General features: G+C 30.9%; 1 pseudogene; it reads right to left on the reverse strand.

Annotated features, from left to right (window-relative positions):
• Nucleotides 1-580: 580 nt before the first annotated feature.
• LOC124940119 lies at nt 581-2345 on the reverse strand (annotated as a pseudogene).
• Nucleotides 2346-21174: the final 18829 nt, after the last annotated feature.

Genomic DNA, 21174 nt, shown 5'->3' on the forward strand with positions numbered 1-21174 from the left:
AAAATAATAATTCTAATCCAAATTAATTTTTATTATTTTAAATATAGAAAATTAATATGATATTTGTTGTTTTCAAAACTACTCTTATCCCCTAAGTTTTCTTTATTTAATTTAACTCTAATCCAAAATTAAGTTCTAAATACACATAATGTACTTTTATCACCTCATACCATATAATCTTATAAAATAAGTAATTCTATTTTGAACTTAAAAATATTAAGATCACCTTAAATTATCTAAATTAGCTATCTTCATCTATGAATTAAAATATATTTTTAATAATATATAGTAAATATTTTAAATTAATTATTTTATTATAAATAAAAATATTATTTTTTAATAAAAATAATAATTTATATTTGTATATATTCTATAAATAATTTATTTTAAAATTTAATCAAATTAATTTATATATAAATAGGTCTTTAATATATATTTTTATTAAGAATAACTATTTAAACATTTATTGCATAAATACAAATTTAAACTATTAATCTTATTACAAATATCGAAATATTTTATTACTTTTTATTTATAATTTAGGCAGTTAATGCTGGTGAATCGTACAATTACTCACGGTGCATCATTTTCAAGAAAATAGGATAAGATTTGGTAAACTCAGAGACGACTCATCTTAATTCCTGGACCCATTGCCCTTGCCTGCTCTCTAAGCTCAAATTTCTTAATTTTTCCGGTAGAAGTTTTTGGCAGTTCCTTTATGAATACCACCGTCTTCGGCACCATGAAATGAGGCAACCTTTCACGGCAATATTCCACCACCTCTTTTTCCGATGCCCCCACTTTTATCCCCTCCTTCAGGCACACAAAAGCGCACGGCGTCTCCCCCCAAAACTCATCGTCCCTCGCCACCACCGCAGCCTCGTTCACCGCCGGGTGCGTATAGAGAACCGACTCCACCTCCACGCTGCTAACATTCTCTCCCCCGCTTATTATCACGTCTTTCGATCGGTCTTTTATCGTTAAATACCCGTCCGGTTCCATCACCGCAACATCGCCTGAGTAAAACCATCCGTCTTTCATGCACTTGGAAGTTCCTACCGGGTCTTTCAAATAACCCAACATTGAAGCTCCTCCCTGAATAACTACCTCACCAAGATTCGTCCCGTCCCTCTTCACGCTCTTACCGGTTTCAGGATCAACCACGTCCACCGCAGTCATCAACAACGTTCTCACGCCCTGCCTCGCCTTCATCCGAGCCCGCTTCTCAGGCGATAGTTTATCCCAGTTTGGATTCCAGGCACATGACGCCACCATGCTAGCCGTCTCCGTCAACCCATATCCATGGCTGACAACAAAACCTAATGCCTCAGTTTTCAAGAGCATGGCTGCTGGTGGGGGTGCGCCGGCGGTCATAATCTGAACCGGGTTTATGAGTGGTTTCCCATCTGGGCTGTTTGTCAACATGTTGAGAACAATTGGGGCACCGCACATGTGGGTCACGTTGTGTACACGAATCGCTTCGAATATGGAAGCGGTATCGAATTTACGGAGGCATACGTTAACGCCGCCCATCGCCGCAATTCCCCATGGTAAGCACCAACCGTTGGCGTGAAACATTGGTAAGGTCCATAAGTAAACCGGCTGCCTCGGCACCGCCCAATCCATTAAACAATTAATGGCCATGATGAAAATCCCGCGGTGGCAATGGACGACACCCTTCGGCAGTGAAGTGGTCCCGGAGGTGTAGTTTAGGACAATCGGATCCCACTCGCGGACAATCGGATCCCACTCGCTAACCGGTCGAACCCACTCGAAGTCCTGACGACCCTTGTTCACAAAATCCTCATAAGTGGAGATAAATCAAGGGTGGTCGTCGTCGGGGATTCGAGTACTTGACCGACCTCATTGATGAGGATGAGTAAGGGACGGGGAGAATTCGGTGGGAAGAGGCAGAGAGCTTCGAGTATCAGGGACGAGGATTCGTAGTCGACGAAGATGAGTTTCGATTCGCTGTGACGGAGGAGGACGGAGATGGTGCGGGAGTCGAGACGGGTGTTAATAGTGTTGAGTACGGCGCCTGCCATGGGAACCGCGAAGTGGAGCTCGTACATCGCCGGGATGTTTGGAGCGAGAACGGAGACGACGTCGTTTCGGCGAACGCCGATGGATTGGATGGATGAAGCGAGCTGAAGGCATCGCCGGTGGGTCTCCGACCAATTGTAGGTCACAGAGTTATAGATGATCGATGTGCAGTCGCCGTAAACTGTTGCAGCTCTCTCTAGGAATCCTAACGGCGTTAATGGTGTGGAATTTTCAGGTCTGGGCTTTAACTCATTCATCACTTCTTTTTCAGAAAACACACTCTCTCTCTCTCTATCTAATAATGTTGGAAAAAGCAAAACTAATGAAGCGAAGACTAATATCAACAATTTTTATAACATACATTTTATCTGTAAATTTAATATAAAAACTACTTTTTTATATGTATATTTTTCACTTTTTTATAAATTAAACTTTTATATATATTTAAATCATATTTTTTCACTTTTCAGATAACTTTTTAAAACAAAAAAAAGGGGCTTGTCTCTTTTCTTTTTTTTTTTTTATTTAAACCAAATTATATAAACGGTGTCATAGATTGTTAAGTAATTTTTGCATAATAAGTTTACACACAAACTTATTATCAAAAGTAATTATTTGTTTAAATTTTTTTTTCTATTTTCTTAGAGTTTAAGTCATCGTTTTTTTTAATATTTATTTATTTATTTTCTCTAATTTTTAATTATTTTATTCACTCGTCTCACATTTATTTAATTTATTTTTAATTATTTTATCATTTTTTTCATCAATTCTATTTATTTTTAATATTTTTATATATATTTATATAAAATTAATATAATAATAAAACATACATTTAAATACATTTTTATTTATTATTTATAATATATATATAATTAATATATAAAATAGTTAAAAAAATATATAAAATATAATTAAACTTTTATTTTTTTCATTTATAATTATAATTTTGAAAATTAAATTAATTTAAATTAATTATCTAAAAGAAATATTATAATAGAAAGATGGAAGGAAGTGTGTGGAAAGGTAAATAAATGTATAATAATAAATTATTATTTTTTATTTAATGAATCATTTAAATATTTAAAAAAAAAATTAAAAATAAAATAAAGAAAAAAGACAATTTTAAATGAAAGAAAAATGAGACTGTAGATTTTTAAATAATATTAAATATTTTTATATATAATTATATATTTTTTTATATCATATTTATATTAAATATATTTAAAATTATATATTTATAAATTATTTATTTTAAAATATATTATTTTTAAATTTATGTCATTTATTAATATTTAAAATTATATATTAAATTTTTTTTATAAGAATTAATATAATTTATTTTTTAATATACTATTTTCTTAATTTAAACAATTTATTAATATTTAAAATTAAATTAATAAATATATAACCTTATATTATAAAAAATAAATAAAATGAACTATCTGAATTAAACATACTTAAACTTAACCATTAAATAAGTTGAGATTATATTAAAAATGAGAATAAATTGACATTTATAAGCTTAGAAAAAGCTGAATCAAACTAATCTTATAATTATAAAGTCAAGTCAACACGAATTTAAAAACAACAAAATTTATTAATATAAATTTGTTGCATTGTCATGAAAATAATGGGAAGACATGCATATTTTATTCCAGTTTTAAAATATTAAATATAAAAACTATTTTAATTATTTTATTCTCTACTGAACTACCTACTTAAGTTTTGTGTTGTTTTTATAAGCATAGTTATTGAAATTTAGTTGTTGGATTTATGCATAGTTGATGAAATTTAATATATTAAAAGTTAGTTGAACAATAGTTTTATGAAACTATAGAACTGAACATATAAATTATTATGGTGTTTTAGTGTGAATTATTGAGTTATAATTTATTGGTAGAAAATAATTGGTTATTTAATTAAGTGTGAGTGATTTGAGTCCTAGACCATGTTGGTATATATTGATATTTCTTATTTATTTGATTGATATATTTCTTCAGGGATAATGGATTCTCATAATTTATCCAATTATAATATATCTATTGTTATTTCTGATTTTCTTGAAATTTGTAATTAAAATTTAATCATTATATTTGTACTTCTTTTTAATAATTAAATTGTTAAGTTCGATTAATTAGACTATTTTTATTTTAGTTTTATAAAATTTTAGTTTAAATATAAAATGTATTATAATAATTCATTCAATTAAAAATTTAAATAATTTATTTTTTCAATAAACAAGAATTAATAAAAAGAAATCACTTAAAATCCTTAAATAACTAGAATCAAACAAGTTCAAAGATAAAATGGTTCAAATTATTGCTGCAAGAAAATAGTCTATTATTATGAAAAAGAAGAATCTAATTATGGATACAACACTAGATAGCTGAACAGTTGGGCAATCTAGTGATTGATACATCACAAGCAGAAATGTTAGGGAAAACTACCAAACTTGTCCAAAAATAGTACCTAGTTGGAATGGATGAAACTCAAAATATAATCTTTCTCTCACACATTCACCTCTCTTTCTTTTATTTATTGTTAGTTAATAGTTATTTTCTCTTTTTTCAAATTTTATATGCCTTAAATCATTTTAATGTATTAAAAATTTAAATAAATAAGTTTGTTTGGTTTGGGTTATTTAAATAATCAAATTAAAAAAACATATTGTTTCATTTCTTATTCTTTCATCACATTACTGAATTCATCAATTAAAAATATAAAAATATTCTTACTACAAATTATTATTTATTATTTTATTATTATATATTAATATTTTTTTTTATATTTTATTAAAAAAATAATAATTTTCATCTTTGAAATTATCATCAATTATTACTTTTTAAATAATCAAGATTTTTTAGAAAATCAAATCCAAACAAGACCTTAAAATGCTTTATAAATAATTAATGAATATTAATTAATTTATTTTTATTTATTTATTAAATTTTTTATTTAAATATATTTTTTCATCTAAATAGTGTAAATATTATAATTTTCTATAATAATTTATAATTTTTTGAAAAAAAATATTATGTTATAAAATTATGGAAAATATAATATAATTGATTATATGAAAGTTTGACTCGTGTATAAACTGTACAAGCATATTGTTATATTAATTTTATTGAATAAATTAGCATTGAAGACAAGTATAACTAGGATAATAAGAATATTTTTTAAAAGATATTTTGTGTTAATGTTACAAAGGAAATTATATAATTTAGATTTTTTATGATGGATGTTATTATGATATAAAACTAAGTTCCTAATAATTTTAAAATTTTGATATAGAACTAAGTTCCTAATAATTTTAAAATTTTAGTGTCATGGTTATGTGTATAGTTAGTCATTTACACAAATGAATATATATATTAAAAATATAATAAGTTGAAGCACAAGTAGAAGAAAAAAATATAATAAAAATAAACTAAATTAAAATAAACCAGGTTAACTAGTAAATTATCGAGTTTATTGGTTTTCGAGAAGAACGATTAATTTACCAACCAATATTATAGCGGCTTTCCGGAACGAATCTCAAAAAACATAATAATAGTATTATAAATATTACGTATCAGACGACAATGATTATTAAATATTCAGTGATTTTTCTCCAACTAAATAGTCCATTAAAACATAATTTGGATTGTAACTCAAATATTTAAATAAAGAATATCAACTACATCAATTTAACATTCTTAGCAACTACCCAAAGACAAATGTATCACCTAGTGAATTCTAATAATATTCTACAAAATGCTCTAAATATTAGTCACTTCGACAATACAAAAGTAAGTGAATTGTCCTCCTCGTGACACATACGACAATAACTTAACATAATATAATGTAAGATTAAATTTGCTAATTAATTTAGGAGAATTAGACAATAATTATAAAATCACAAAGTTTTGAATATTTAGTTTAAATAATCAAAAAGGGAGAAATTATTATAATATAATTTATGAAAAGGTTTTAATAATGAATGGATAAAACTAAGTTCAATTAAATATATAAGTTAAATTATATATATATATATATATATATATATATATATATATATATATATATATATATATATATAATTGCTAAGTCATTATCAAGTATATTAATTGTTTTAAAGATAACAACAAGGTGTTGTATTACAGTGGTAAGTACTATCGTCTGTCACACGGGTCTTAGAGTTCGAATCTCACCAGCTGCAAATAATATTTTGAGTTTTATTATTTTAGGGAAGCTGCGCATCCGGATGAGAAAATACCAAAATTGCCATGTAGGCAAGTCGGTAGTTTGCAAAGGCGTATTCGGTAGTGCATCTGATTAAGCATCCTTTATGGGCAGTCTGGCAAAGCAGTTTATCACCAATTTGGGATGGGTAGTTTGATGCGGCAACAGAGACAGAACTAAAGAAGACTGCCACATATATCAAGATTATTTCAAATCCTCTATAATGAACGCTCCTAATATAAAAAGATCCATTAATGAATTTTGGCTTACTCTCATAAAACTATAGACAAGATCAAAGAAGATCTTCTCCATTGTACCATTCTAAAGCCAAGCAAATCAAAAGAGGATCGGTATCCGTTGGAGCAAATATGACCGTTGTTGTGTGCTTGGGATATAAAAAAAGATTAAAGAAATAACAGAAGAAGCAGACTTGATCATCTAGGCTCTCGTGTTAATAAAACTCTCTGCAAGCTCTTGTCTTAGCATATTTTCTGTGAGAGAGTGTTTTCATACCAAAAAATCGTTGTATCACTTTTCCATTATTGTGAGTTCTTTGTAAATTGATAGAGTGTCTATCAACAAGTATTGTGTGTGCTAGGAGTTCGAAAACAGGCAGTAACTAAGTCCTAGTTGTTCGAATGAGTTTGTATACGTGTTGTAATCAAATCAAATCTTTTAGTGAATATTCTTTATAAGGTTAAGAAGAATATCCTTCTCGAGATCGAAAAGAAGGGGTGACGTATGAGAGTTTACTCCGAACATCCATAAACATCTCTTGTGTCTTGTGTTCTTTACTTTTTGTATCTTCCCAACCGATTATCCATTGCTTCAAGTTTAAACAAACACTTCTGCACTTGAACTCGGTTCAAGAGTTTGTGACAAATTGCGAAGAATAGAGATCGATATTAACTTCTAACATGGTTATTATCAATCGGCGTGTGTGTAAGCGTTCACCTTTGAGAGACCCTAGTCTTCTTTGGCGATCCCGATCCTAAAAAGTGGTATTAGAGCTAAGAAATAAATAGAAGACTTTGATAATTTATTTTAAATAATCAAAGAGGGAGAAATTGATAGATTAAATTTGATAATCAACTTAAAATAATTAGCCAACAATTATAAAAGTACCATGTTTTGAATATTTATTTTAAATAATCAAAAAGGGAGAAATTGTAAGATTAAATTTGCTAATTAAATGAGGAGAATTAGCCAATAATTATAAAATTACCTAGTTTTGAATATTTAGTTTAAATAATCAAAAAAGAGAAATTGCTAGAATATAATTTATAAAAAAGTTTTAATAATGAATAATGAATAAACTAATGTTAGATAAAATTAGACCGGTTCACATAAACCTAACTTAAATAAATCTTCCATGCAGGAACAAGGAACCGGACCGGACAAATAAAAGAATCGGCTAAAGAAAACTAGCCGGTCAAGTCATTAAACCGACCAGGAACACTTAAAATATAACCGCACAAAGAAATGATCGGCCAAAGCTTAAAACCGGAAACATCAGACAGCCGACTAGCCACAAGGCAAAGGAATAACCAGAAGAAGTCCGGTTACATCACTCGTACCGGAAACCATCCGGTTAAGTCAAATGACCGACCAGTACAAGAAGACAATTCGGGTATCTGTTGAGAATGATACCAAAGGAACAGACTGAACACTTCCATATTCATACAAGTCTGAGGAAAGTCTGCAGGCTGCAGAAGACAGTCCTACAGGATCTTTCCACTTCAGGAAACTTAGAAAGGAAATCTTCCAAGGATAGACAACTGTCTAACAGACAGTGTCTACATTGAGTAAAAGACAAACCTAGCAGGTTTGTCTTACACACCGGAAGAACAGACTGCCAGGTCTGAGGTTGACCGTCAGGTCTGAAAAGATGACCGCAGGGTCTGAATCACTGAATCACTGAACCTCTGTACCCCTGCTCAGCCAATCAGATTTAAGGTAGTGAAATATGACCGTTGGCATATTTCACCTATAAAAGGGGCAGTTGAAGAAGAGTAAATGTGCGACACAAGAGACACAGTGAGACAAGTGAGAAATTCTAAGAGCATTTAATCTACAAGTGAAAACAGTGCGTTCTATCTTTAGAGAAAGCCTGAGTGCTAGTGTGTGTAGTTTACAATTCCGGTATAAATTGTAAGAGTGTTATCGAGCAGGAAATAAGTCTCGATCGGATTGTATTTGTATTCCTTAGTGAAAATCCATCTCGCGGTTTCGAGAGGAAGGGGTGACGTAGGAGTTTCATCTCCGAACATCCATAAAACCTGTCTTGTCATCTACTTTCTGTCGGCTCCATTATCTAACCTATCCGTACCGCTCCAACCCACTTAACTCTATCTAAGCCGAATCACCAGGTTACCGAAACCGACCCACCATTCTCTTTAACTTTCATCATTCGAAGCCGGTTCTGCCTATCATACAAGTGTGCTGCTTCAACCTGAAAGCAAACCTCTTCCGCACTTGAACCTAGTTCAAGAGTTTGTGACAGGTTGTGTAGTATTGAAACCCCGGTGTTAATCTCTAACCGGATTAACCACCACCTTTCGAGTGAGAACCGCTAACCGGTTCAACCCCGGTCCTCCAGCGGCTATCTAGATCCTAACAACTAAGTTCAATTATATATATATATATATAACTGCTAAGTCATTTTAAATATATTAATTGTTTTAAAGATAACAACAAAGTTGTAGTAAGTTAGTAAGTACTTTCGCCTGTCACACTAATAATTTGAGTTCTATTATTTTAGGGAAGTTGTGCATCCGACTGAGAAAATACCGAAATTGCCACGTAAACAAGTCAATAGTTTGCAAGGGCGTATTCAGTAGTATGTCATGCGGAGCCGGTAGTTTCTCTAGTTCGGTAGTATTTAATGCAGAACCGGTAATATCTTTCATCCGGCATTATCTTAGACTTCGGTAGTATGTAAATACGGAACCGGTAGTATCTTTCATTCGACATTATCTTATACTTCGGTAGTATGTAAATGCGGAACTGGTAATAGGGGTGGCCAAACCTACCGATCCGGTATTTCAGATCAGATATCTGCTTCTATTTTTTATAATTTGCGATCCGTATCCGACCCGATATCCGACCACTATCCGATCCGAAAACATCAGATCAGATCGGATCGACCAACCGGATACCCGCCGATCCGATTTTTTTTCATATTTCTAATTTTTTTATATGCTCCAGCCTCCAAGCCTCCGATGATTAATGACTATTTGAGCTCTAAAGTAAGGTCTCCATCTAAAGAGAACAGATTCACAAACAAATCTAAAGAGAAACGAGAAGGAAAACAAAGGGAAAATATATTTTTTTGTTTGGATTTGTGGGTTTGTAAAGGAAAATAGGAGAAAAAAAAGTGAAGAGAGAGATTTTTGTTTGAGTTTGTAATTATTTAATAATATTTTTGTTTAGGTTTGTAAAGGGAAATGGAAAAGAAAACAAAAGGAAGAGATATAATTCTATTTGTGTTTGTAATTATTATAAATACGTTATTTATTTTTAAATTTTAAAAATCACCGAATGGACTTCAAATATCCGATTTTTTTCCCGATCCGAATATCCGGTAAAATTATCGGATCGGATCGATATCCGAATCCGATTCATCGGATTCAGATTTTTTCGGATTGGATCGGCCGGATCAACGGATCAGATCGTTTGGATCGGATTTTTGACCACCCCTAACCGGTAGTATCTCTCATCCGACATTATCTTAGATATTGATAATATGTAAATGCGAAACCGGTAGTATCTCTCATCCGACACTATCTCAAATATCGGTAGTATGTAAATGCAGAATTGGTAGTATCTTAAGGCATTTAATGAAACGAAATCGGTAGTATCTTAAATGCTTAGGTATGAGATCAGTATTTAAGAGGACTTCAACATTATATGAGGCTCCGATATTAAATGATTTCGGCATTATTAAATGACTCCGGTATTAAATGACTCCGGTATTATTAAATGGTTCCGATTTTAAATGACTTCAGCATTATTAAATGAATCATGTATTTAATTACTTCGGTATTTAATGAAGTATGTTCAGTATTAAATAAGATTAGTATTAAATGTCTTCAGTATTTAAATTAGGACCGATTATTGATCAAATGTGGCATCTGATCAAGCATCATTTATGGGTAGTCTGGAAAAATAGTTTATCACCAATTTGAGATGGACAGTCTGACCCAGCAGCAAAGACAGAACTAAAGAAGACTGCCACATATACCAAGATTATTTCAAATCCTTTACAATGAACGCTCCTAGTATAATAGGCTCCATTAATGAATTTTAACTTACTCTCATAAAAGTACAGACAAGATCAAAGAATATCTTCTCCATTGTACCATTCTAAAGCTAAGCAAATCAAAAGAGGACTGGTGTCCATTGGAGCAAATGTGACCGTTGTATTGTGCTTTGAATATATAAGAAGATTAAACAAAGAATAGAAGAAGCAGACTTGATCATCTGGACTCTTGTGTTAATAAAACTCTCTACAAGCTCTTATCTTAGCATATTTTCTGTGAGAGAGTGTTTTCATACCGAAAATCGTTGTATCACTTTTCCATTATTGTGACTTCTTTGTAAGTTGATAGAGTGTTTATCAACAATTGTTGTGTGTGCTAGGAGTTCGAAAACAGGCAGTAGCTAATTCCTGATTGTTCGACTAGGTTTATATACGTGTTGTAATCAAACCAAATCTTCTAGTGAATATTCTTCTCAAGGTTGAGAAGAATATCCTTCTCGAGGTCGAGAAGAAGGGGTGACATAGGAGATTTTACTCCGAACATCTATAAACATCTCTTGTGTCTTGTGTTCTTTACTTTCTGTATCTTCCAAACCGATTAATCGTTGCTTCAAGTCAAAACAAACACTTCCGCACTTGAAATCAATTCAAGAGTTTGTGACAACTTGCGAAGAATAGAGATCGATATTAACCTCTAACAGGGTTATTATCAACCAGTGTGTGTGTAAGCGTTCACCTTTAAGAGACCCTAGTCTTTTTTGGTAATCCCGATCCTAACATATAACTTTTTTTCATGCACATATTATTCTTAAGAATTCCACCGTGAATAGCACTCAATTCAAGGAACGAGATCTTGAATGAAATTTTTGACTCTCAAAACTTCTCCCAACAAAAATCATATGAGATATTTTTAGGGAATAAATTGTATAAATGTTTCAGATGAAAAATATACATGTTTTGTCAACGCGTAGCATTTTGTTTAGACAGTGACATTTTTTTCGCGTCTTACCAAAAGTAAAACTTTATTATAGAAAAAAACTTTATCTATTTTTTAATCTATTTATATGCCTAGTCTGTGTAGCAAAACTATTTAGACCTACTAGTAAAAAATATGTTATTATTGGCAAAATTTAACGACAGTAATTAAGACCGTAGTTAAAAATAACAGTGGTTTATAAAAATCATAGTTAATGTTTTGTGGTATATAAATCGTAGTTAAAAGTTTTACTATTAACAACAACTTTTTTTAATCAAAGAGAACTAACATAAAACTCCATAAGCATGCCCCGGTTTTAACTCAAAATACATCCAAATGATATCGAACCCGTGACATTTTGGTTTTTTAAGCCAATTTTTATCACTTGGTTTTATAAAACCCGCAATTAATGTCGTCAAGAGTTAATGCCTAAGACTTTTAACTACGGTTAAAAATAAATAAGACTTTTATATACCGTAGTTAGAAATAAATAAGACTTTTAAACCGTAGTTAATAAATTATCACCAAAAGCAATCAAAGACTCTCGACAAAAATATTTAATAATTACCGAGAGCTTTAGCTCTATTCTTGAAGAAAGTGTTAAATAATCAGCTATATATTAAAAACCAAAACAGCAACGAATGGGATCGAAGTGGAATAATATATCATTAAAGTCAAAAGTCCCACACCACACTTGAATTGGATATGATTTGTAAAGAAAACAAGCTTGATTGTATACAACTCTAATGACCAACATAATTATGAAAAATATAGGCCCCATCCAAAATGAATGTTCTCTTGCACACTTATCGTGGTAAAGTAAAAGTATATGACAACAATTCCCATAATAAATTAAAAAGTATACCTGATTTGTCAGGTCTTTAAAATAAATGGGGACTACAAAACTCATAAAGGATCTGAGAAAGATCTTTTAAAAATTAAATTTGAAAATAAAACTGATAAAAAACTTGATACTTTCCTTTGTGTAAAGATGGTAATAAGATTCTATAATTCATTATCCAAATTATGTGAAGGAAGCATCTCAAATCTTTCTGTTATATATATGATCTTGAAAGTTGGCATAGATAAAAACAGAGAAGAGAAATAGAGGTAACTGACCAGCCAATGATTAAAGAGAATTTACTCAATTATTATATATATCTATTCATTTATAGCTGAATTTACTCAATTACTATTGCTATTAATTTACTACTGCTATTCATTTAAAAATAGATGAAGTTCTATTAGAAGTTCTTCAATTTATAAAAAAAAGTCAGTTTAGAGTAATAGATTCAAGATATAAACGAAGACCAACTCCAACAGATCCTTCTAAGGGTTATGCAAGTTGAACATAAACAACATGTATAGATCCACCAATGTTCTTCACTTAGCAATTTCCAACCTAAGAAGTAGTAAATTAACCTATAGAATAGTGGAAACATACTTCTGTGTTGACAGGAAAAGATTAAAACCTACCTGATTTTTGTTGTGAGGTTGTTTAGGTTGAAGAAAATATTAAAATCGGCCAATAAACAATATAGATAAATTCAGGACACTATGAAATTCGCACCATTATCGAATTCGAAATACTATCTTCACTTAGCAATTTTCAATTACTTAAGAAAATTTATGGTGAACTCTACAAAATTAAGAATATAATATTGATTCTAAGATAACCAGTGGTCTTAACTTAAGATCTAGCATTGTTATCATTGAGAGAGGGAAAGATTACCTTTCTCTTGATGGTGAACTCCACAAACTATCCCGACTTGTCCAGAATAGACCTCCACCAATGATAGACTTCTGGAGATTGGAGAAAGAAAGAGTCGATCTTATCGCAAACAGGAGTAAGCAAGCGGGATCGCCAAAGAAAAGAGAAACAGAAGCCAAGAGAGAATAGAGAAGAAGAAAGAGAAGCGGCCTCGGGTAAAAAATAATCTTATCGCCGAGAGAATTCTTCCGCCCTCGGTAATAATAAGATTATCATCGAGAGCAACACTGTGCTCTCGACAAAATAAATATCGCCGAGAGCATTCTTTCGCTCTCGGAGATCTTTCTTAGTAATTGTCCATCTTTTACTAATGTAAATGCGAATTTTATAAATTGTCTATTATTAATAAGGTTAAAAATTTTAAAATCTTTAAATCAAGTAGAGATATTATAATATATATATATATATATATATATATTTGGAATTAAACTAATTCAATAAATTAAATGGAAATGATATTTGGGCTAATGAAATTCACACCAAATTCAAATGTGAATTAAGTGTGAAATTAATTCAAATGAAATTCACATGAAATTCAAATGTGAATTAAAGTGAAATTAATCCAAATGAAATTCACATGAAATTCAAATGTGAATTAAAGTGAAATTAATCCAAATGAAATTCACATGAAATTCAAATGTAAATTAAGGTGAAATTTCATCCAAATGAAATTCACATCAAATTCATTGTCAATTAAATTTGTTAATTGTTACAATTAACATAAATGTCTTGAATGAGGCAATTAATAAATGATGTTAATTGTCATTGTAACTACAAAATATTTATTATAGGATGTAACTTGCAAAGATGATGAAAAGGCAAGCAACGATAACCGTTGGATGAATGGATGATGGATTAGTAACCGTTGGATTAAAGAATTGATTATGAGTTTAATTTTCAACTATAAATATCCCTTCACATTGTATTCCTCTCCACACACCATCTCATCACTTCTCTCTCTAGAATTCTAAAGTCTTTCCTTGTTCTTGTGAGTGTTCTTGTGAGTGTTCTTCGAGTTTCTTGACTCGACCATTCTTGTGCAAAACCCGGTGATTGTGATTCAGGTACTTTTGTCTAGTTCGCTGTTGTAGTGGTTTTCTGTGCTAAATCATTGTAGGTTCCGTTGTACCCTGGGAAGCAGCCACCGACGAAACTCTCCAGCACAAACGGGAGACGGTGAAACTGTTTTAAGGGAATTGTGATTCCACAGGCCTCAGAACAAACGAGAAGATTTTTCTTCATTTCTTAAATAATCTGTTGTATTTGTTTTATTATCATTGTATTATTTTTCATATATCATTTACGTGTAATTTTTATGCGATAAGATTACCAACAATCTTAAAACAGTCTCAAATATTACTTATCTCAGATTCTTACACGTTTCTGGTTTTGTTTCATAAATGACTACCGAAACACCTACTTCTAACATGAGGATGCCGGTTCTAGCTAACCATTTGGATAAGCCAGAAAAGTTTGATGGCTCAAACTTTAAAAGATGGCAGCAGAAGATGTTCTTCTACCTCACGACCCTAAGTCTTGTGCGATTCCTCACGGAGGATCCTCCCACTCCCAAAATCGATGAGCCAAACGTGGCTTCATCGTCGGATTCAAACGTGCATCCGAAAGTTGATGTGCAAGCGGCTTCGGCCATTGATGCTTGGCACCATTCAGATTTCTTATGTAGAAATTACGTGCTGAATGGTTTATCAGATTCATTGTACAATGTGTACAGTGAAAAGAATACGACCAAAGAACTATGGCAATCTCTTGAACGTAAGTACAAAACAGAAGATGCGGGTGCAAAAAAGTTTATGGTCGGTCGATTTTTGGACTACAAATTGGTAGATTCAAGACCAGTCATTAAACAAGTTCAAGAGATCCAAGTAATTTTGCACTAAATTCATGTTGAGGGCATGAATTTGGGAGAAACTTTCCAAGTGGCTACTATTATTGAGAAGTTGCCACCGTCTTGGAACGATTTCAAGAACTACCTTAAGCACAAGCGAAAGGAGATGAACGTAGAAGAATTGGTGATTCGTCTACGCATTGAAGAGGAAAATAAAAGCGCCTCAAAGAAAAATACTTTAGTCAACATGTGGCTAAAGCAAATGTAGTTGAGCATGGTAAAGACAAGAAGAAACGTAATTCTTTTGTCAAAAACCGGAGCCTTATTCCTAAAGGAGGAATCTCTAAGAAGTTCACGGGCAAGTGTTTCAATTGCAATGGCATGGGCCATAGATCTTCCAATTGCAAGAAGCCGAGAAGAGTTCGAGAGGCTAACTTGACTCAAGGATTATCGGACATGGATCTATGTGCGATGATATCTGAGGTTAACTTGGTGGGATCTAATCCACGAGAGTGGTGGGTTGATACAGGAGCTACAAGACATGTTTCCTCCAACAAAGAAGTATTTTCAAGCCTCGAAGAAGTGAAGAATGGTGAAAAGTTGTTCATGGGGAATTCTGCCACTTCTGACATACAAGGTGAAGGAAAAGTGGTGTTAAGGTTGTCTTCAGGGAAAGATTTAACTTTAACTAATGTGTTGTATGTTCCAGAGATTAGGAAAAATTTGATATATGGATCTCTTCTAAGTAAGCATGGTTTTAGAATTGTGATTGAGTCGGATAAAATTATTTTATCCAAAGGTGGAATGTTTGTAGGTAGAGGTTATGCTACTGATGGGCTTTTTAAACTAAATGTAATGGCAATTAAGCCAAGTATGAATGAAAAGAATAAGTCTTCTATTTATTTGTTGGAGTCTTCCATTTTATGGCATGGTAGACTAGGTCATATTAATTATGATTCGATGCATCGATTAATAAAACTAAGTAGTATACCTACATTCGAAATTAATAAGAAACACAAGTGTGAAATTTGTGTTGAAGCGAAATTGACGAGATAATCCTTTCGAAACGTTGAAATAAGTAATAGACCGCTTGATTTAATTCATACAGATGTGTGTGATTTAAAAGGAACACCAACACGTGGTGGAGGAAAATATTTCATTACTTTTATTGATGACAACACAAAATATTGTTATGTGTATATTCTTAAAAGTAAAGATGATGCCATAGAGAAATTTACTCTTTATAAAAATGAGGTTGAAAACCAACTTGGTAAAAAGATCAAGATGTTAAGAAGTGATAGAGGAGGTGAATATGAATCACCTTTTGCCGAGCTATGTGCTCAACATGGTATAATCCATGAGACGACAACACCTTATTCTCCTCAGCAAAATGGTACAGTTGAGAGAAAAAATAGAACATTAAAAGAAATGATGAATTCACTTCTATTAAGTTCTGGTCTACCACATAACATGTGGGGAGAAGCTATTTTGACAACTAATTACCTTTTAAATAAGGTTCCACGAAAGAAGCTAGATAAGAGTCCATATGAATTATGGCATGAAAGAAAACCATCATATGAATACTTACGAATGTGGGGGTGTCTAGCTAAGGTAGCCGTACCATTACCTAAAAAGGTGAAAGTTGGACCAAAAACTTTTGATTGTATATTTATTGGATATGCACATAACAGTAGTGCTTATCGTTTTCTTGTATTTAAATCGGACATTCCGGATATTCATAAGAATACGATAATGGAATCGAGAAATGCATCGTTCTTTGAACATGTACTTCCATATAAGTCTAATGAAGAACAACATTCTCCAAAAATATTTCTTGAACTAGATGAACAAGAAAAGGAGAATGAAGTTGAGGTTGAACTTAGACGAAGTAAACGAGCTAGAACCAAAAAATCATTCGGTCCAGATTTTATTACTTTCATGATGGAAAGTGAACCTCAAACGTATAATGAGGCAATTAACTCATCTGAAGGGCCTCAATGGAAAGAGGCAATTAATAGTGAGATAGAATCTATCTTGCAAAACCATACATGGGAACTAGTGGATCTTCCTCCGGGAAATAAACCACTAGGTTGCCGATGGATTTTCAAAAGGAAAATGAAAGCTGATGGATCAATTGATAAATATAAGGCAAGACTGGTGGTAAAAGGATATCGCCAACGAGAAGGTCTTGATTATTTTCATACATATTCTCTAGTTACGAGAATAACTTCTATTCGATTGATTCTTGCGATTGCTTCTTTGTGCAATCTAGAAGTTCATCAAATGGACGTAAAAACAGCTTTCTTAAATGGAGACTTGGAAGAAGAAATGTACATAGATCAACAACCTCAAGGGTTTTCTTCTCAAGGGCAAGAAAATAAAGTTTGTAAATTAGTTAAGTCATTGTATGGCTTAAAACAAGCTGCAAAACAATGGCATTAGAAATTTGATCATGCTATGATCTCAAGTGGATTTAAGATCAAGGAATGTGATAAATGTATTTATATTAAAGACACAAAAAATGGTTACGTCATTTTATGTCTTTATGTAGATGACATACTTATCATTGGAAGTGATGATAAAATGGTTAAATCCACTAAAGATATGTTAAATTCAAAATTTGACATGAAAGATATGTGATTGGCTGATGTGATTCTTGGAATCAAAGTGATTAGAACATCGGAAGGGATAGTTCTAAGTCAGTCACATTATGTGGATAAAATCCTCGAAAAATTTAACAATGATGATTCTGCATTGGCTAAGACTCCGATAGATACGAGTCAACATCTATCTAAAAATCGCGGAGAGAGTGTTTCTCAATTAGAATATTCTCGAATAATTGGGAATCTAATGTACTTAATGAGTTGTACAAGACCAGATATAGCTTATGCAGTAAGCAAACTAAGTAGATACACGAGTAATCCGGGTAATAATCATTGGAAATTCATTGTACGATTACTTAGGTATTTAAGAAATACTCGTGATTATGATCTTCACTACACGAGACATCCTGCTGTTATCGAAGGGTACACTGATGCTAATTGGATTTCAGATATGAAAGACTCTAAGTCAACAAGTGGATATGTATTTACACTTGGAGGTGCAGCTATATCTTGGAAATCTTCTAAACAAACTGTTATTACTAGATCCATGATAGAATCTGAATTTATAGCTCTTGACAAATGTGGTGAAGAAGCTGAATGGCTACGTTTATTCTTAGAAGATATCCAATATGGTCTAAGCCTGTACCAGCAATTTCTATTCATTGTGATAGTCAATCTGCGATTGGACGAGCTAAGAGTCATATGTATAATGGTAAGTCTAGACATATACGTCATAGACATAATACCATTAGACAATTACTCTCTACTGGAATTATCTCAATTGATTACGTAAAATCAAAAGATAATATTGCGGATCCGCTAACCAAAGGGTTAAATAGAGAGTTGGTGTTAAAGTCCTCACAAGAAATGAGACTTAAGCCTACAATAAGTTAGTATGAAAGGAAACCCAACCTATGATGACTGGAGATCCCAAGAACTAGGTTCAATGGGACAACCTAATTGTACTAAACTTGGTAGATTGCTATGGGTAAAAATCCTACGATAAAATAGCATTTCGGGAAAGGATAAGCACACATACTCTTAATGATTCTTTATGAATAAAGAGATCACCTATGTGAGAGAGAAATGGGGCCGCTTCGAAAGAATTGCACGGCTCAATTATAGACCCTCTCACTGAACCAGGCGAGTGTTCATGGCCAAAACGAACACAATCATGAGAACTGACATGTATCAGGAAGAATTTTATGTGAAAGTGTGTAATCGTTTACATAAAAGGCAGAATAGTTCAAGGACATCGAGTCTACTAATCGGCTAGTAAAGTTATATACTTTCATAAGGGAAGGTTCAAAGGGTTACACCTACCTATCCTATGTAAAATTCAACTATTGAACCTTTCACCGGGTTAATCTTTCAATTTCCATTAATGTGGAGGATTGTTAGAATTAAACTAATTCCATTAATTAAATAGAAATGATATTTGGGTTAATGAAATTCACACCAAATTCAAATGTGAATTAGGTGTGAAATTAATCCAAATGAAATTCACATGAAATTCAAATGTGAATTAAAGTGAAATTAATCCAAATGAAATTCACATGAAATTCAAATGTGAATTAAAGTGAAATTAATCCAAATGAAATTCACATGAAATTCAAATGTGAATTAAAGTGAAATTAATCCAAATGAAATTCACATGAAATTCAAATGTAAATTAAGGTGAAATTTCATCCAAATGAAATTCACATCAAATTCATTGTGAATTAAATTTGTTAATTGTTACAATTAACATAAATGTCTTGAATGAGGCAATTAACAAATTATGTTAATTGTCATTGTAACTACAAAATATTTATTGTAGGATGTAACTTGCAAAGATGATGAAAAAACAAGCAACGATAACCGTTGGATGAATGGATGATGGATTAGTGACCGTTGGATTAAAGAATTGATTATGAGTTTAATTTTCAACTATAAATATCCCTTCACATTGTATTCCTCTCCACACATCATCTCATCACTTCTCTCTCTAGAATTCTAAAGTCTTTCCTTGTTCTTGTGAGTGTTCTTCGAGTTTCTTGACTCGACCATTCTTGTGCAAAACCCGGTGATTGTGATTCATGTACTTTTGTCTAGTTCGTTGTTGTAGTGGTTTTCTGTGCTAAATCATTGCAGGTTCCGTTGTACCCTGGGAAGTAGCCACCGACGAAACTCTCCAGCACAAACGGGAGACGGTGAAACTGTTTTAAGGGAACTGTGATTCCACAGGCCTCGGAACAAACGAAAAGATTTTTCTTCATTTCTTAAATAATTTGTTGTATTTGTTTTATTATCATTGTATTATTTTTCATATATCATTTACGTGTAATTTTTATGCGATAAGATTATCAACAATATATATATATTATAATATATATATATATATAAATATAAATATTAATTTTTTAAATTGGAATGATTTTAGAATGAAAATTTGAGATGTTAGAAAAATAATTAATTTTTTATAAAGTGGATGATTATTAATAAATTTGATTAATATATAAAGTTAAGAAGTTATAAAATCAAGTAAAGATTAAAATAGAGATGATATATTTATTTATTGTAAATGTTTATTATCAAATTTGTAAGTGTATATAAAATATATAATTATATATAAAATTATTATATAAAAAAAATATTTTGGTCTAATAAGTTGAAAGACTAACTATTATTCAAATAAATATATTGTTCTGATATAATAAAATATATAAATAACAAGACAAATATAAATATAAATATAAAATGTTTTATAAAAGTAAGTTGTATATACATTTTGACCTAATAATACACATGATTTTAAGAATATAAATATGATATAAATCCTGACTTCTTAGTTTATATTTTAGAAATTTAATTGGGATTTAAATTGAAAAGATGATAGTGTAAAAAAATTATAAATGTTTATACTCAATCAAAAATTAATGAATATTATTATTAATATTATATATATATATATATATATATATATATATATATATATATATATATATATATATATATATATATATATATATAATTTTTATTTTAGAAATATATCGATGACACTATTTAATGTATGTATTTTTAAGATATGAGTAAATTATTTATAAATATGATTAAATTATTTAATGTAACTAATATAATGAAGTTAATTTTTTAATAAAGAATTTAAATATCTTTATATATAACTAGTCTGAATCTCATCTATTTGCACGGATAAGAATATAAATAAAGTAGTATGTATATATAAATATTTTAAATAAAAAGAATATTATTCAAAATTTTAAATTGGTTTTAATTTTAAAAATCAAGTTTAATTTAAATTTAATATTTAAATATATTTTTAAATTTATTCAACATATAAAGTTTAAAAACATCTAAAAAAAAAATGTATATATAATGCATAAGAATAAATCATATAATTGACTACATCCATTAGATAATAATAAAAGTAATTTAGAAAAAAAAATCAAA

Source organism: Impatiens glandulifera, chromosome 5, assembly GCF_907164915.1.
Source record: "Impatiens glandulifera chromosome 5, dImpGla2.1, whole genome shotgun sequence".
In the NCBI taxonomy this organism is placed as follows: Eukaryota; Viridiplantae; Streptophyta; class Magnoliopsida; order Ericales; family Balsaminaceae; genus Impatiens; species Impatiens glandulifera.